The sequence below is a fragment of the Cimex lectularius genome, unplaced genomic scaffold (assembly GCF_000648675.2).
Source record: "Cimex lectularius strain Harlan isolate CLEC.00 unplaced genomic scaffold, Clec_2.1 scaffold106, whole genome shotgun sequence".
Lineage (NCBI taxonomy): Eukaryota > Metazoa > Arthropoda > Insecta > Hemiptera > Cimicidae > Cimex > Cimex lectularius.
This window is the reverse complement of record NW_019392769.1, coordinates 1059361-1074095: the sequence shown is the minus strand read 5'-3', so window position 1 is coordinate 1074095 and position 14735 is coordinate 1059361. Positions and strand designations below refer to the sequence as shown.

General features: G+C 33.3%; 1 protein-coding gene across 4 annotated transcripts in view; it reads right to left on the bottom strand.

Annotated features, from left to right (window-relative positions):
* The window catches only part of LOC106662253, a 124820-nt gene that overhangs the window by 79269 nt on the left and 30816 nt on the right, over nt 1-14735 (bottom strand). The window lies entirely within an intron of this gene.

Genomic DNA, 14735 nt, shown 5'->3' with positions numbered 1-14735 from the left:
AAATTTTGAAAATGTCACGAGGATCGAAAACCATTAATAGCTCTCGAGAGTTTATCGATTTGATACTTGACTTGGTTGACTTTAAACCTGGTAACGCGAGTTGAAATGTGAGGGTGAAACAACAGTCAGTTCTGCAAGGAAGTTGAACGGTCATGTGGTCAGTTTGATCTACTTCAAGCGGTTCAAGTTTCGGCCACATTGTAAATTCCCTTACAGTACAGTAGAATAAAGTGCAATGATTTATTTATTCGCGTATAAAAATACAATATTTTAACCTTTAAGTTTAACATGCATTATACAAAATTTAAATGCCTTTTAGGTACCCAGAAAATGTCCAATCTAACGTATTATTATGAGTTGCAATGGACATGGAATAATTAAAAAATGAAACTATAACTTATAATAATCTTTCGTCTTCAGGTGTATAATAAAGGCAGTTATCCATATATATTTTTCTTAGATAAGTACATACATTTTGCCGAGAGAAACAAGTTTAATTGCTGTCGTTAACAGCACGATATAGCTTAAAGTCTACAGACATTTTCTAAGTCGTGGACCGGATTTTTATTCAAGTTGGTCTGTATTCAGTTTACACATTTAAACTTTTTTAATAATTAATCACGTGGCAGAACAGAAAACTTGGTAGATCGATCCAAAGGAGTAAACAAGCGGGCAGAGGAAAGTTTTAATTTTGGCATTCTGTTCGAGACAGTTCGCGTCTTTTACTGGCCTTAAAAAAACGCAAATCTTGGCCTTGATAGTTTTAGTCAATACTTCTTAGCAACTTCCTCATTTAACTCAATTTACAAACGTGTAAATTAAACATAGACGTGGCATTTTCAAAAAGTCCGTTATAACTTTCTTGTTTCCGTTTGGCTGCCAAAACTTCATAAAATACAAAGCAGTACGGCGTTTCAGTAGAGTAATATCTAGAAAGATAGAAAATAGTCGTTTTAGGGAAAAGCTGGAATATTTGTACATTGTCAAGCTACGGAAAGGTAGCTTGATTTGAATATTTCAGTATGTTAAAGGTTCACAAGAACTGTAGACCTCAGTTGGTCGAATTGACCGCTAGTTAACCCTTTCGTTTAGAATAAGGATTAGTTCAACTTCACTGGGCATAATTACATGTCCATATATTGAAATTAATTATGGGTATTTATAGTTAGAACTGGTCAGGGTCAATGATAAAGTGTAAAACGTACTTTAATGACAAATTACTGATTAGTTAATATTATTTAAAAAACACAATATACGTGGATTATCCTGATAAAAGGGAAAAGAAAGATATGTAAGGGGTCTTCTTATCCTTGGGTTATCTACAGGCCCAAGATAAACGTTTAAATAGCTAGATTGTTAGAGAAATACTATTGAACCAAATTTAAGATATTCTACTGAAAATATACACAATTGGAATAAGAATTCAAAATATAAGAAAGCAGAAGAAAGTACAAGAACTTAAAAGGAATCAAAAGATTTTCTGGAAAATGGAGAAACAAACTTGGATATGGCTGCGAAGATTGTAAAAATTAACTTAAAAAGAAAAACATATAATAAAATTATGTAAAATCAATGAGTCAATGTTTATTTTGTTCTACCACAAAAATATTTTTATTGTGATTATCGTAGAGCATGTTTTATTAAAAAATTGTAAATAACTTTTGTTTGTTCGTTTTATAGAGTAATGAAGTTTAACTGAAGTACAAAAAAACTCATCTTTTTATTTTGTACATAACGTTTAGACAACGCAAACAAAGAAAATGAACGGTATTGTTTGATATTAATATAAATTTTAATTTAATCCAAAAGTAGAAAAAAAAGTGTAGTCTATAAATGATGGTTTCACCGGCAGACGAATTAATCCAAACCATACATTGTCTTTTTTGTAATATATATGTATGATTATTTTGTAGCGTATTATTATAATAAAGGTTCTAATAATCTTATATTACAATAATTTAAAAAAATTGTAAAGTTTTCAAAAGTTTAACATAAAATATTGTCGAAAGAAACGCCTAATTTTTGTTTAACAAATTGTTCTTATATCTTCACGTATGCCGTGTCTTCTCAATCGATCATGATTGAAATATTCGACCAGTGAATATCGATCATGAAATGCAGCTCAACGATCAATGCGCACCTCGTAGTCTGGTGTTTCAACTTTGAACCAAAATATTGCCGCATTTCGCTGCATGGCACGTTTTGGTCAGATTTCTCCAGACTGGAATCTTTCGCTCACGGAGCAGAACATATGCTGCAGTTAGTAGTAAATTAAATTTTTTGTACGGTCGTGATTGCGTTTCCGGATGACCAGTTGAAAGAAAAATCTAAAATACGTGTCAATTGATTGGCGAAATTGAAGATAAATGATTTCTGAAAATTCCAACGTTTTCTGTAAAAGTAATAATGAAATTTCCCTTTATGTATTTACTACTCGTAAGTTAAATAAAGGGAAATACGTCAGCATATTTGAAACTGTCAACAGCAATCAAAAATCAAGGGACATTTGTTGAAAAACTTCAGTATTTATTCGCTTCAATTATATAACTTTAAAAAAAAAATTAATGTACTGTTTACTAAGTGGAATTGACGACCGGTGGTGTAAATTGTAAAGTGTGGATCTGGTGTATGGTCGAAAAAGAATTAGTTGATTTATTATTAATGTCGGCAGAATATTTTTTGGCCATACACCAACCTTACAATGATAAGACTCAAAACAAACTGCAAAATATACAGAGTAGGGTGGCAAAGCAGGGACGCCGCTTAATGTCCCACAATATATATGAAAACCGCACTCAATCTCCTCCACTTACACATTCATATACAAAATGGGATTTTTTCTTGTGCCAACATATTCCTGAGATATAAGGAAATAAAACCATATCTAGGAAAAATCTAAAATGAGATGGCTATGACAGTATCTGATAGAATTACTCACACTTTGATCACTCTGACAGAGCTTTCTAAGTGGTCATAGAACAGAGATGTTTTAAAGAAAGCAACCCAAATTTCATGAAGGGGCCCTATTAGCACACTGATGGATCAACGATGAAACAGGGAGTAGGCATAGAGATAATAGGCACGAATTGCTAACAAAACACTTGAAAAATATAAATCGATAACCTGGAAATGATCGCAACCAACACATTCCAAAATGACTTAACACATTAAACTCTTATCAGATAACAAAACAAGCATCAAAGCATCAAATAGCGTTCGATATTCAAAATCGATTATAAGAGGTGGGAGAGATATCAAATTCTCCTTTTGTAAAACTAGGAATTCAGAGAATTCTGTTGACAGCTGAGAAGACACAAATTGTCGAAAGGGAAAATTTGGCTTGTGTGGTGTATTTTTGCCTTGGCTTCTTTACAATGTCTCTTTTAGAAAATAACATCCCATGTAATCATAATACTCAAGATTCTTTTCTTTCTCAAGGTAAATCAGAAATTCGGCTAGAATTGTTCACTTCTGATTAGAAGACTTAATTACGTTTCCTCCCGAAATTATACAGATATAGAGCCCATATAATACGCAGGGATAGTAGACCTTTTAGAGCCACCAAACCCTACAATCAGACAGACAAAGTTTAATTGCCCTTTTGAGATGTGATGCCGGTATAAATCAACATTGACATCACGCCAAAGGAGAGCCGAGTTAATATACAACACAAAGCACTACATCAAGATAATGATTGTCAAAACACATATCTTTATTAAAAAACAATTACTATTTACTTCTACCAAAAAATATTCTGCCTTGTTATGTTAAAATAGCGAAAATATTTCGACTGAACAACTCTTTCAATAGGCTTATTTTAATACTCACGTATATAATTTTCAAACTATAACCAACTTTTCTGAACCTATAACTTACCTATTTTGACTTACATAAAGGGCGCAAAACAACCTTAAAAGATGGCAAAAAAATACAACTTACAGAAATAAGTCGAAATAAAAAAGTCAGTGTCACGAGCGGAATTCGAACTCCATTTGTCGCCGAGAATCAAATCGATTACACAACATTTGAAAAATGGCAAAAAGGAGGGAAAATCCGAAGGTGGGGTTGAGATGGGAAGTTAGTGCCCGAGTGGATCGAAGTCACGATAGCAAGTGGTAGAGTAGCGGCGTATCAAGCCCAAGGTCGTGGGTTCGAATCCCGCTCGTGACACTGACTTTTTTATCTCGACTTAAAACCTTAATTAATTGAATTGTATTAATTGGTCAAGCGGACCACGAAAAATAGTGAATTACAGAAATAACTTGAGTGGATTGGCAGACGTGTTAATATATAATTTTCAGTTGAATAGAAAAAATTAAACTTGGAATAAAACTTTACCCTTTTTGCCGAGGTATGCATTAATTTTTAGATGAAAAATAGAAAACACTGATTGGTATTTGATTTGTTTTTCCTGATATTTTAGGGATATTTTATTTTAATTATTTGTATAAAACAGAAGAAGAAGAACGGTGTACGTATGCTACTCTAACGTAATTGGTGGCATTTACTGCTATTCTTGCTATCAGACTATAACATGCCGATGAACGGTAAGAATTGCTGTATCCACATTAGAAGGGCATGTTGCATAATGGAAGAAATTGGTAACATCCAAAATTGTGCCATGAGAAACTTTTACTCTTTTTGTATTCACTGAAAAACAAAAAATGGACACTTGTATTGTTTATTTTCCATAACTAAGTAAAAAACAAACAGTTGACTTAAAAGTTAAATACAACATTAATAACATGTTGCTTACGTTTATAGTGCTACTAATCTTTTTTCACTTTTTAGGTTAAAAATAAAGAAAAACTGTTAAACTATTTTTTTTGCCTTTGCTTCTTTGGCTATTGGCTCAGAGGCAAAAAGACAATCTGTTTTAGAAATTAGAAAGCTAAACCACCACAGAATTACTAAAGAACCACGGCCTCCTGCTGATTATATCCCGGTAAAATTTATTAGTGGAGAAGAAGTCTAGTTGCTTGTCCTACGTGACATATACTTCCTTTTTCAAACTGCCTTTGAACTCCTCCACTGGGAGGGGAGATTCTAAATTTCAGTGACAAATTGTCGAGTGAATTATTTGGTTTCTTAAATTATTTTCTTTGATAAAACAATAAATTTGAATAAAAATTTTTTCTTAAAAGCATGGTTTTAAGTCGAGAAGACCTCGTCTCTTTGGCCAACAACTGACGAGGCGTCCGTTACATAGCTCAAGTCCTAGGTGTGACGTTCTCTACCATCCGCGATGGTCTACAGCCGTTTAGGGCCGGAAGTATCGATCGAAGAGAAGGGAGATGTACGACGGCTAGAGACGATCGTTTTATTGCTCTTACTGAATAGTCATTTAACGGTTCTCTTCATAAGTAGTCAAACTCCAAACGGTCCGTCACGCATTGCTTCATATGTCTTTTCAAAGAGTATAGGGTATGGGGTGGAACTAACATCCATGCTCGAACCAAACTGATTATACAGAATGGATCTTCGACTGCATTAAACTCATTGAGGATGTTCTTCTAGAAACCATAGTCCCATTACCTTCATTTATTAAGGACAAAATGGTGGTAATATATGATAAAGCTCGACCGCATACTGCTGGAGTTGTTACCACTTTCTTGGAGGATGTAGGAATTGCCACAAGGAATTGGCCAGCATCCACAATGAATCCTATAGAACAAGGGACATGACAAATAAAAGGGTTACACATCGTTCGTTGCTTCCAACAACCGTTTAAATGCTTCAAACCGATCTTGTTGAAGATGGGATTCGATTTCCCAAGACCAAATCCGATCTCTTATGCTGAAGTCGATGCCTATGAGAATTTATATTCACCGCGAGGCCTGAGGAGGTAATGCGCGCTATTAAGAGAAAAACTAGGTAATAAATTGTTAGTTAAATTTTAATCAATCACTAAATGATTTTTCGGTGTTTTGGTGAATTTTCTTCCAAACATTCAAAATTGAATAATTATGATTTAAACTCATGAATTTATGATCGTTAAATTTAGTTTACATTAAAATAAGTATGTTGTATATAGTTCGATATAAACGACAGAATACGAGTGTCCGTTTTTTTGTTCTTTATTGAATTATATAACAAACAAATTATTTATTTTTGTCGTGTAATATTTCCATGTGCCAATCAGCTAATCTTTTATAACGGTCTACCTCTAAAGAAGCTTATTGTTAGGTCACTCTTAATTTGTTATGGCTTTATGTTTTTCATATGTATCATGTGCATCATATTTTTGGAAGAACGGATCAAAAATTTCAGGGGCGTAGGCAGGTTTCGAACGCACGACCGGAACGAGCCGAGAGTATGGTATGCTAAACACTGGCTTACCGCAGTCCCTCAATTAAGAAATTTGTTTTTATTTGCACAAAAATTAATTTTAATTTATTTATTTAATTAATATTAAAATTAATAATTAAATTAAATTAATTAAAAAAAATTAATTAATATTAAAATTTAAATTAATTAATTTAATTTTTACTTAATTAATAAATTAATTAATATATTAATTTAAGTTTCCATACCATTTATATGTATTATATGTCTTAATTTAATTATGGGAGATATTAAATATGGTTGTAATGGTATGACTCTACTTACTGTCTTATTAGATAGTATATATTTCTTTAAACAACATGAAGGATGTATGCTTATTTCTATTTAATACTGTATATTAATAAATAATTTCGTGTTATCAATATCAATGTTTTGAATTTGTAAGGTCCATTCAGCCTGTTTGCAACGGATAACGTCAATTACTAGAGGGAAAGTAGAAAATAATGATTTTATAATTAGACGACCCTGATGACAATCATTATTAATTTCATCTGCCTCACGCTGTCGATCTGTTGTGATTTATGTCTTTTTTCCGCTATTCAGCAGGTTTATTGTCCTCCGACATCCGCGGCCAGTCTGACCCCCCACAATTGTGGTTTTAGCAATAAACAGATTTGGAATGCCAGAGTGTGTCCGATTATAATTCAAGGCAGTTCTCTATAGACAAAGGATGCATTTGACCGGTTGTTCAAACTCATTAAACGGATTTCAGTTTGAGTATAGATTTAAAACGTCAATTGCAATGTTATATAATATTTTCTCTTTATAAGAAGCATAATTAATTTGTTAATCGTTGCAATTAATTTTTTATTATTCTTTAATTAATAATTGGAAGTATTAAGTAATACAATGTTTTAAGGATCATAAATTTTTAATTTCAACTTTTGTCTAAACCGTAATGGTTAATTTATATGTATATTAAAATATAAATAAGTAATTCAATGATTAAAATACCGCATCTCGATTATTCCTAATAGCGCATAATTGCTATTTAAAAAAAGTTATACCCTATTTTACAAAATTATTTTTAATTTACTGGCGCCTGGTAATTGCCAGATAAGCACCCTCTTTAGATAAGATATTCGTCTCTCTGATGAAACGACCGTTGTAAACATTTTTCTTCCTAATTTTCACTGCTATAACGAGACCTTATAGGAATTATATAAACTTCTTTTTATGAATAATATCATAACAGGAAAAATCTTCTAAACGAATCGGACTTCATATTAAAGTGCTATTTTCTGTAAAAATGAACATATTTTACCCTTTACAATTTGTAGGTTTTAGAAGAAAAAGAATATCACTTCGTCTACAAAACCTTCCACCCTGTTGCTACAAAAGCTCTTTGGCGCGCAAGCTTTATTGAAATATTAGTGGAGTTATTATTGGACATTCTTGGTTTTACAAAACTTATAATATTGAATAATTGTTCAACGCGTTTTAAATCAAACATTCTGAAGAAACCTCGCGATTTTCTATTTTCAGAGGAAGGGTAGAGAAAAAGGGCTAAGCACTAAGGCGGAAGATAAAGAAATTGCACTTACGAAGGGTAATTGAATCGTAATACCGAGTTGGGTTTGGTTCGGAGTATGCTGAATGCTGAAAAAAAAACGCTTTTCAGGTCACCCAGTAGACTATGGTGAATTAGTCGAGAGAGCACGCAAAATTGTGATGAAAGTGATGATATACAATCCAGGATTTGCCTTTATGCATATAATATCCGAACAAAATTAAATATTCAAGAATTATCAGATAGCGCTAGCGTTAATTATTTGATCCCAGAAACATCCTTTGCAACGTCCTGTAATGTTTTACCAGACAACAAAGGAGAACAAATAGAATGGCTATAAAAACTAAAGATTCACTGACTAATCAATAAATCTCAATTAAAAACAAATGGAGCTATGTCTGATAGACCTAAGAAAAAACTTGACTCATCCGAAAACAAGATTTTAATCCAATCTTGCTCAAAACAATTGATGTGATTTCTTGCAAAACTTAACCTAGCTGTTCTGTGCCTTGTCAGAAGTTCTGGTCCAGTGGCGGGCCTTCTTACACGTAATCCAGTTTCTAAAAGTCTTCGCCTTACAGGGTGTAAATTGGCATTAACCTTTCTAACTTGTTGAAGTTGTTGCTCGACCCCAACAGCGGTAGAATGTCGATTATGGAGTACATTCGAAACAATAAAACGATCATCTCTCTGAGGTGTGACACGATGGGGACCTCATACATGCCTTCTTGCTTAACCTCCAGGATCTGGGTAAACATGGAAGACCACCTCGAACAGTCGTTCTGGGAATGTTAAGCACCCTGGCATATAGGCTTGACTTCTTTCATCTTTCAAAATGCTATGATTCTAGCCGAATCTGTATCACTTAAAACCATCACTAAATCAAATTTGAACCTTAAAAATAGCATAACTTAAAAAACTAAAACTACAGGCACATTGAAAGCTTTACACACAAAAATTGGCTATTGAAAGATGGATTTGCAAATTTGTAAATACAAGTGAGGGGGATTTTATCTGTGTTTTTCTTACCTTTAATATTTTAAAAAGTACCAATTATTGTTGTAAGGTAATCAATGGAGGATCGTCTAAGAGGTAATTAAAAAAAATAATCGTGGCTATTTTTTGCTTCTCGGTGTATGATCCAGACATTTTGCGAACTCCTATAAAGTTTTAACAGATGCAAAAAAAGCTTCGAATGCAAAGTAACTGCTCAAGTTTTTAACCGAGGGTATATAGATGTGCATCAATGACCCACTTTACTTTCTCTCATTTCTACCGGCTGTATCTACGGCTTGTTGACGCTCACTGCCCGATCGCAGGGTTTCGTAATTCTATTTAGTCTATTGTGCCAAGTTCACGCTAATAGTTCATATTCTACTTTTTTTTAACGATTTCATTAGAAGTCAGAATAGCAGATCTTTGGTATGGGCATTTATTCTCCTTATTTATTCCTTTCTAGCTGGATTGGTCTTTTGGTTGTGGTCCCCAATCTGGGATGGACATAGTGGCAGTGGTCTTCTTTTACTTTGTTGATAATTACCATGATATTCTGACGTCATAAGAAAGATTAATTTTTTTATTTAACTCGAAAATGTCTAACTAGTTAATAAATAAATATAATAAGTGCAGCAATGACAGTTAATGACCTACTGCTTCTTAAAAGAACTAAACAAAGGACCTAGGATTTTTTTATTTTTTATATTTTTTATTTGCCTTATGATCTTGCATATTAGCCATGGTACGAATTTTTGTGTGTTCAAATTGGGGGTTATCGGGAAAAAAGGGCCAGAGGCGACGGTGAGAATCGAACCCACGACCGCGGCGTGAGAGTCTCTCATGCTAACCACTCGGTACCGCGGTCCCCACCTAGGAAAGTTCAATAAGCCAAAGGAGGGCAGTGCATGGGGATTTACCAAATCCCGATTTCTAGCATGCTTCTCATCTTCAGCGTACAATGTTTTTACAAGTCAGCTTGATTGGATAGTAGGCAATATTATAAAATTTAATCATTTTAAATTATCATGTTAACTGAATCAGTATGTAACTCAATAATATTGCTCATATAATTCTGCTCTTAGGTTAGGACATGAGAACTAAAAAAAAATCAAACTTTTATCTACCAGAAAAAAACAATGCTGCAAAGCCTATACAAATAATTTATATATAGGAAGAATCGCAAAATTGAAAATCCTTGAAACTGCGCATACTTCTGATGCCAGACTATTGATGTTGAAAATGGCAATATAAAACTATGTGGATTCAGGAGAAAGTATTTCCCGCTTCAACCTTCCAATAATTTAGCCAATTAAAACGAAAATATTGACGATTTTAGTTTAAATATTATTATTTAATACATTTCATTGTTCAATGGAAAAATATTATTTGCTATTTATGTATTTCATCATCGTCGCGAGTCTAGTCACGGGAATATGTTTCAAATCGATTTTTTACTATTCAAAATTACTACTAGTCAAAGAGAACTAAATCATAGAGGAAAGAAACCAAGAGAGCAATTAAAGGGCACTACAACAGAAGTATTAAGAAAAAATAAGTTTGTAATTAGTAAATGTCCTGCAGAAACTTTCTCATGCTTTTAGGCTTAGCACTCACCTAAGTACAAAGTGTTTTCAGACGTTTCTTCATCCTCATTATAGAACAAGCAATTTGTCTTTCTAGGCTCTATCTTCCGCTTTTTCAGTGGTAATTTATTAACAAATGGATAGTGCGTTGTGGTTGATGGTTTTGCAAAAGCTATTTAAACTGACTAAGCTAGTTGGTAAACGTTTTGGCCATGGGCCATTTTCAATGGATGTCTGTATTACCGGTAAACCACTAGACCATTTAAACTCAAGTGTGGCTTATCTAATTATACCGATAAACCTTATTGACAAACTAATGGCGAATTGTATTCACTACTCGTTTTAACTGATTACTTTAATATAGTTACATTTCTAATGTTTAAATATAATTATCAAAATTGTAATATAGTAATCCGTATATGTTTAGCGGTCATAATTTACAATGTTAATGGTTTTGTAGTAGTAATCCCGCTCGTGATACTAACTTTTTCCCCTCAACCAAGACCTTAGAATTTTAAAAAAATTCATTGAAAGTATAATATAGTTGTAACTTCTAGCCTATAGCTGGAGATAAGTGTCGCAATACAGAAATTTCTCAGTTATCGGGTTTGTGGTCAAGGTTTTATTTTACTGCCAAGCTTTCGACTATATATTTAGTATTTCTCAAGGCGCTACAATAGTCATACCACTCAAAATTAGTGTTTACCCACGAGGTTGAAGAAAATGGTAAATTACCATACTTTGATTTATTAGTGATTAGGAATAATCAAATTTTGGTTACAGATTGGTATCAAAAATCTACTAGCTCAGATAGATTACTTCACTACAGTTCCTCACACTCTTTACAAATGAAAGTCAACATAATAATGAACTTAATTGATAGGCCTTTAAAGTTAAGCCATGAGAGTTTCTACGAATAAAACAAACTCAAGATTGAAGAGATGTTAATATCAAATGGATATCCAAAATCTCTGTATAAAAAAAACTAAATAGAAGGTTGAATGATACTGTTCCCATGGATATAACCAATAATGTTAATAATAATAACCAATACATTAACATATGTAAAAGAAATTTCAACTAAATTAAATAAATTGCTAAAAATAAAAATGGAAAATGTCAAAGTTGTTTACAAGTTTGAAAACAAAATAATGAAAAATCTTTTTACAAAATTAAAAGATAAAGAAGAAAAAGGAAAAATATCCAACGTTGTTATTGTGTTTATTGTAACAATTGTCCCACCGTGTACTACGGACAGACTAAAGAATTTTTGGCCGAACGCATTAAGGTCCATACATATGATTGCAGAAACCATAGTAGAGCGAGAACGGGACTGTCGAAACATTCAATTGAACACAAACATAACTTTAAGTTAAATATTGATGACATAAAAATTGTGGACTATGAAAAAATTCTAGTGCTTAAATTACTAAAAGAATCTATGTATCTACAAAAAGATCCCAATGCTTGCAATTTGAAAACCGATTACAATAATATTAGTACAATTTTTTCAAATTTATTAACAAAAATTAATATTTAAAAAAAAAGAATAGATTGTAATCTAGACAACGCATGTACATAGTATTTATTTGTATTTATATTAATTTATTTATTTTGTATTTATTTATTTATGTATGTATTTTTTTGTTTATAATGTATGTATTTATTAATGAGTTCTGATATTTGTAAAAAAAACGTTCAACAGTAGGACATTTTACATCAGTACGTTGAATTAGAGAGCATTGAATTACCTGGTTGATAAACTACATCGCTGAATACAGAAATTTAACTAAATATTGTATTTTTTTTTTTTTTTTTTTTTTTTTTTTTTTTTTTTTTTTNGATGACGACGCCCCGGGGCCTGCTCGCGCACCCCTGTCGGCCGCCGGCACTGGGGACCTTCCCCCCTGCACCGTAATGTTTACTCCATTTCTATTTTCCATCGGTGGTTTTTGTCAGGGTGCCTTCCCTTAGTCTTTTATACCTACGACCAGGTTGGGAAAGGGGATGTTGGGAAAAGGGATGTGTTAGGGAGTGACGAGGAGTGGACATTATGGGGAGAGGGATGGTCGCTTCTCCTCACTGGGATAACGGTGAGGAAAAGGCTCTTTTAGTCGCCTCATACGACAGGCAGAGAAACCGTGGGCCTATTCTGCCCCGGAACCCACACGGGGAAAATATTGTATTCAATTTATATATGTTCATAATTGTTTAAACATGATACCCCCTTTTCACGACAAGTTGCTTTTAACAGTTTCTTATTTAATATGATTTTATTGGCAACCAATCTGGTTAATGATCGAAGAGTTAACATGGTATTAGACCAGCTAAAATGTATTATTAACACATTAATTAATACATAAATCTCATTTGTTAACCTTGTAAATTATTAATTATAATTTCAAAATCCAAATCAAAAGGGCCATATCCTTAAAAATCGAAGAAAGAAAACAGTGTTTTCTGCCCAATGTACCATATTCTCGAACCCCAAAAAACAATTTTTTCAATTAATTTTCAATAATCGTAAGGTATTGGTTGAAATGAAAAAGCTAGTGTCACGAGCGAGGTTCGAACCCACGACCTTCGGCTTTAATTGAAAAAAGTTATTTGGTCAATCGGACCTCGAAATATAATAGACCTAAAAACAATATTGTAATAATAATAATAATCACGAAAAATATCCAATTATTAGAAAGACGAAAGAAATATCGATATTTTAAAATATTTTCTCTTAAAACTGTACTTTGCATTGAACATTGAAAAAATTTGGCATATATCTGCTAATTAAATTATATCATGCAAGTTTATTACAGTCGTATTGGCATTTTCTTTTAATTTGCGTGTAAAATCAATTGTTTTGGCCAGGTTGTTCTTTTTCATCAAAATGTACCTTACTCGCATTCGACGGGCCAGCTGTTAATCAAGGGGATGCAATAACTGTAGTCCGGTGTAATAACGTTCAGCAATTAGCAAAATAAATGTGCGCCTATACGACATAAATCTTGTTATATCCTCTCTCACAGGAGGCAGAATTGGCTGTTCTAGTCGTCTAATTTATATTTATTTTGACACAGCCCTTTTATGTTCACTTCTTGTAGGACATTTGGGAACAGGTGCTGATTAAGTAAAGTAACCGGTAAAAATCAAATGTGTATGTTCATGAGAAGTTGGACCGTGATTGACGATACTCAGTTTTGGGCCTGAGAAAGAGGTGTTTTTCTTCGACGGCCGGCATCAAGCTATCAAACCTGACAATAAAGACATCGGGTCTTTTCTATAGAAATTAATTTTGGGTCAATTCAATCAGAATCGATCTTGAAGACACAGCAGGAAATAAGAGTGGTTTAAAGTGATTGAGCCGCGCCCACAGGTCACGGAATTGTCTTCTGAAAGGACACTTTTGTTTTAAACTGTCAACTAAAATCTGCAAAGGTGGGTCAGCCTTCTCAGTAAGAAATGCTCTCCTGCATGATGAAGTAACCCCGATTAGAGAAGACATCATGCAAGTGGCAAGAATTAAAGTTCAAATAAACAGCAAACAGCACGAAATCGTCTCGTTTTATTCTTCTCCGGCAAATACAGTGACACCATACCATTTCTTTAGTTTGATTCGCCAATTCGATATGACTTTTCTAACTAGGGTGATTTTGCCAGCAAGCATGCCCTATGGGGATCGAATCTTTTCAATCGTCGTTGTATTGCACTACATTCTACAATTAACCACTTATCATCGTTTTTCGGAGAGCAAATAAATATAACACCATACTTGATATATTCATAAGAAAGCGAATCATTCATTTATGCATTAAGCCTAGTAAACTTAAAAAATCAACAGATCATAAACCAGTAATATTGGAGATCGGTTCTACAAACACATTTAAATGAAAGTCTATTTGCAGAAACTGGACGAACTTACCGATTTGAAGATCCCACTGAAGTTGCTTGCTGAATTAGCCAAGATGTAGTTCGTACAACAACTACTATTACTTGAAACATACAAATAGCTGCCAATTCAAACTCAACCTCCGAAAACCAGTATGGCTAGAATCAGTCATTCAATGGGAAAGACTACAACAAGATACAGTTAAGTACCTTGGAATGAGCTTAGATACAAAGCCGGTGGGACAAACCGTACTGCCCTACGGTAACAAATAAGCCAGTTGTGCTATATCTTGAATTCTAAGTCTAAACTGCCTCTGGCCTTAAAACACCAAATTTAACTGGAAATATCAAAACGAAATGACTGTATGGAAGTGAGATTTGGTCCTCGGTTAGTAAGTCGGAAGACAAGAGAGCGAAAA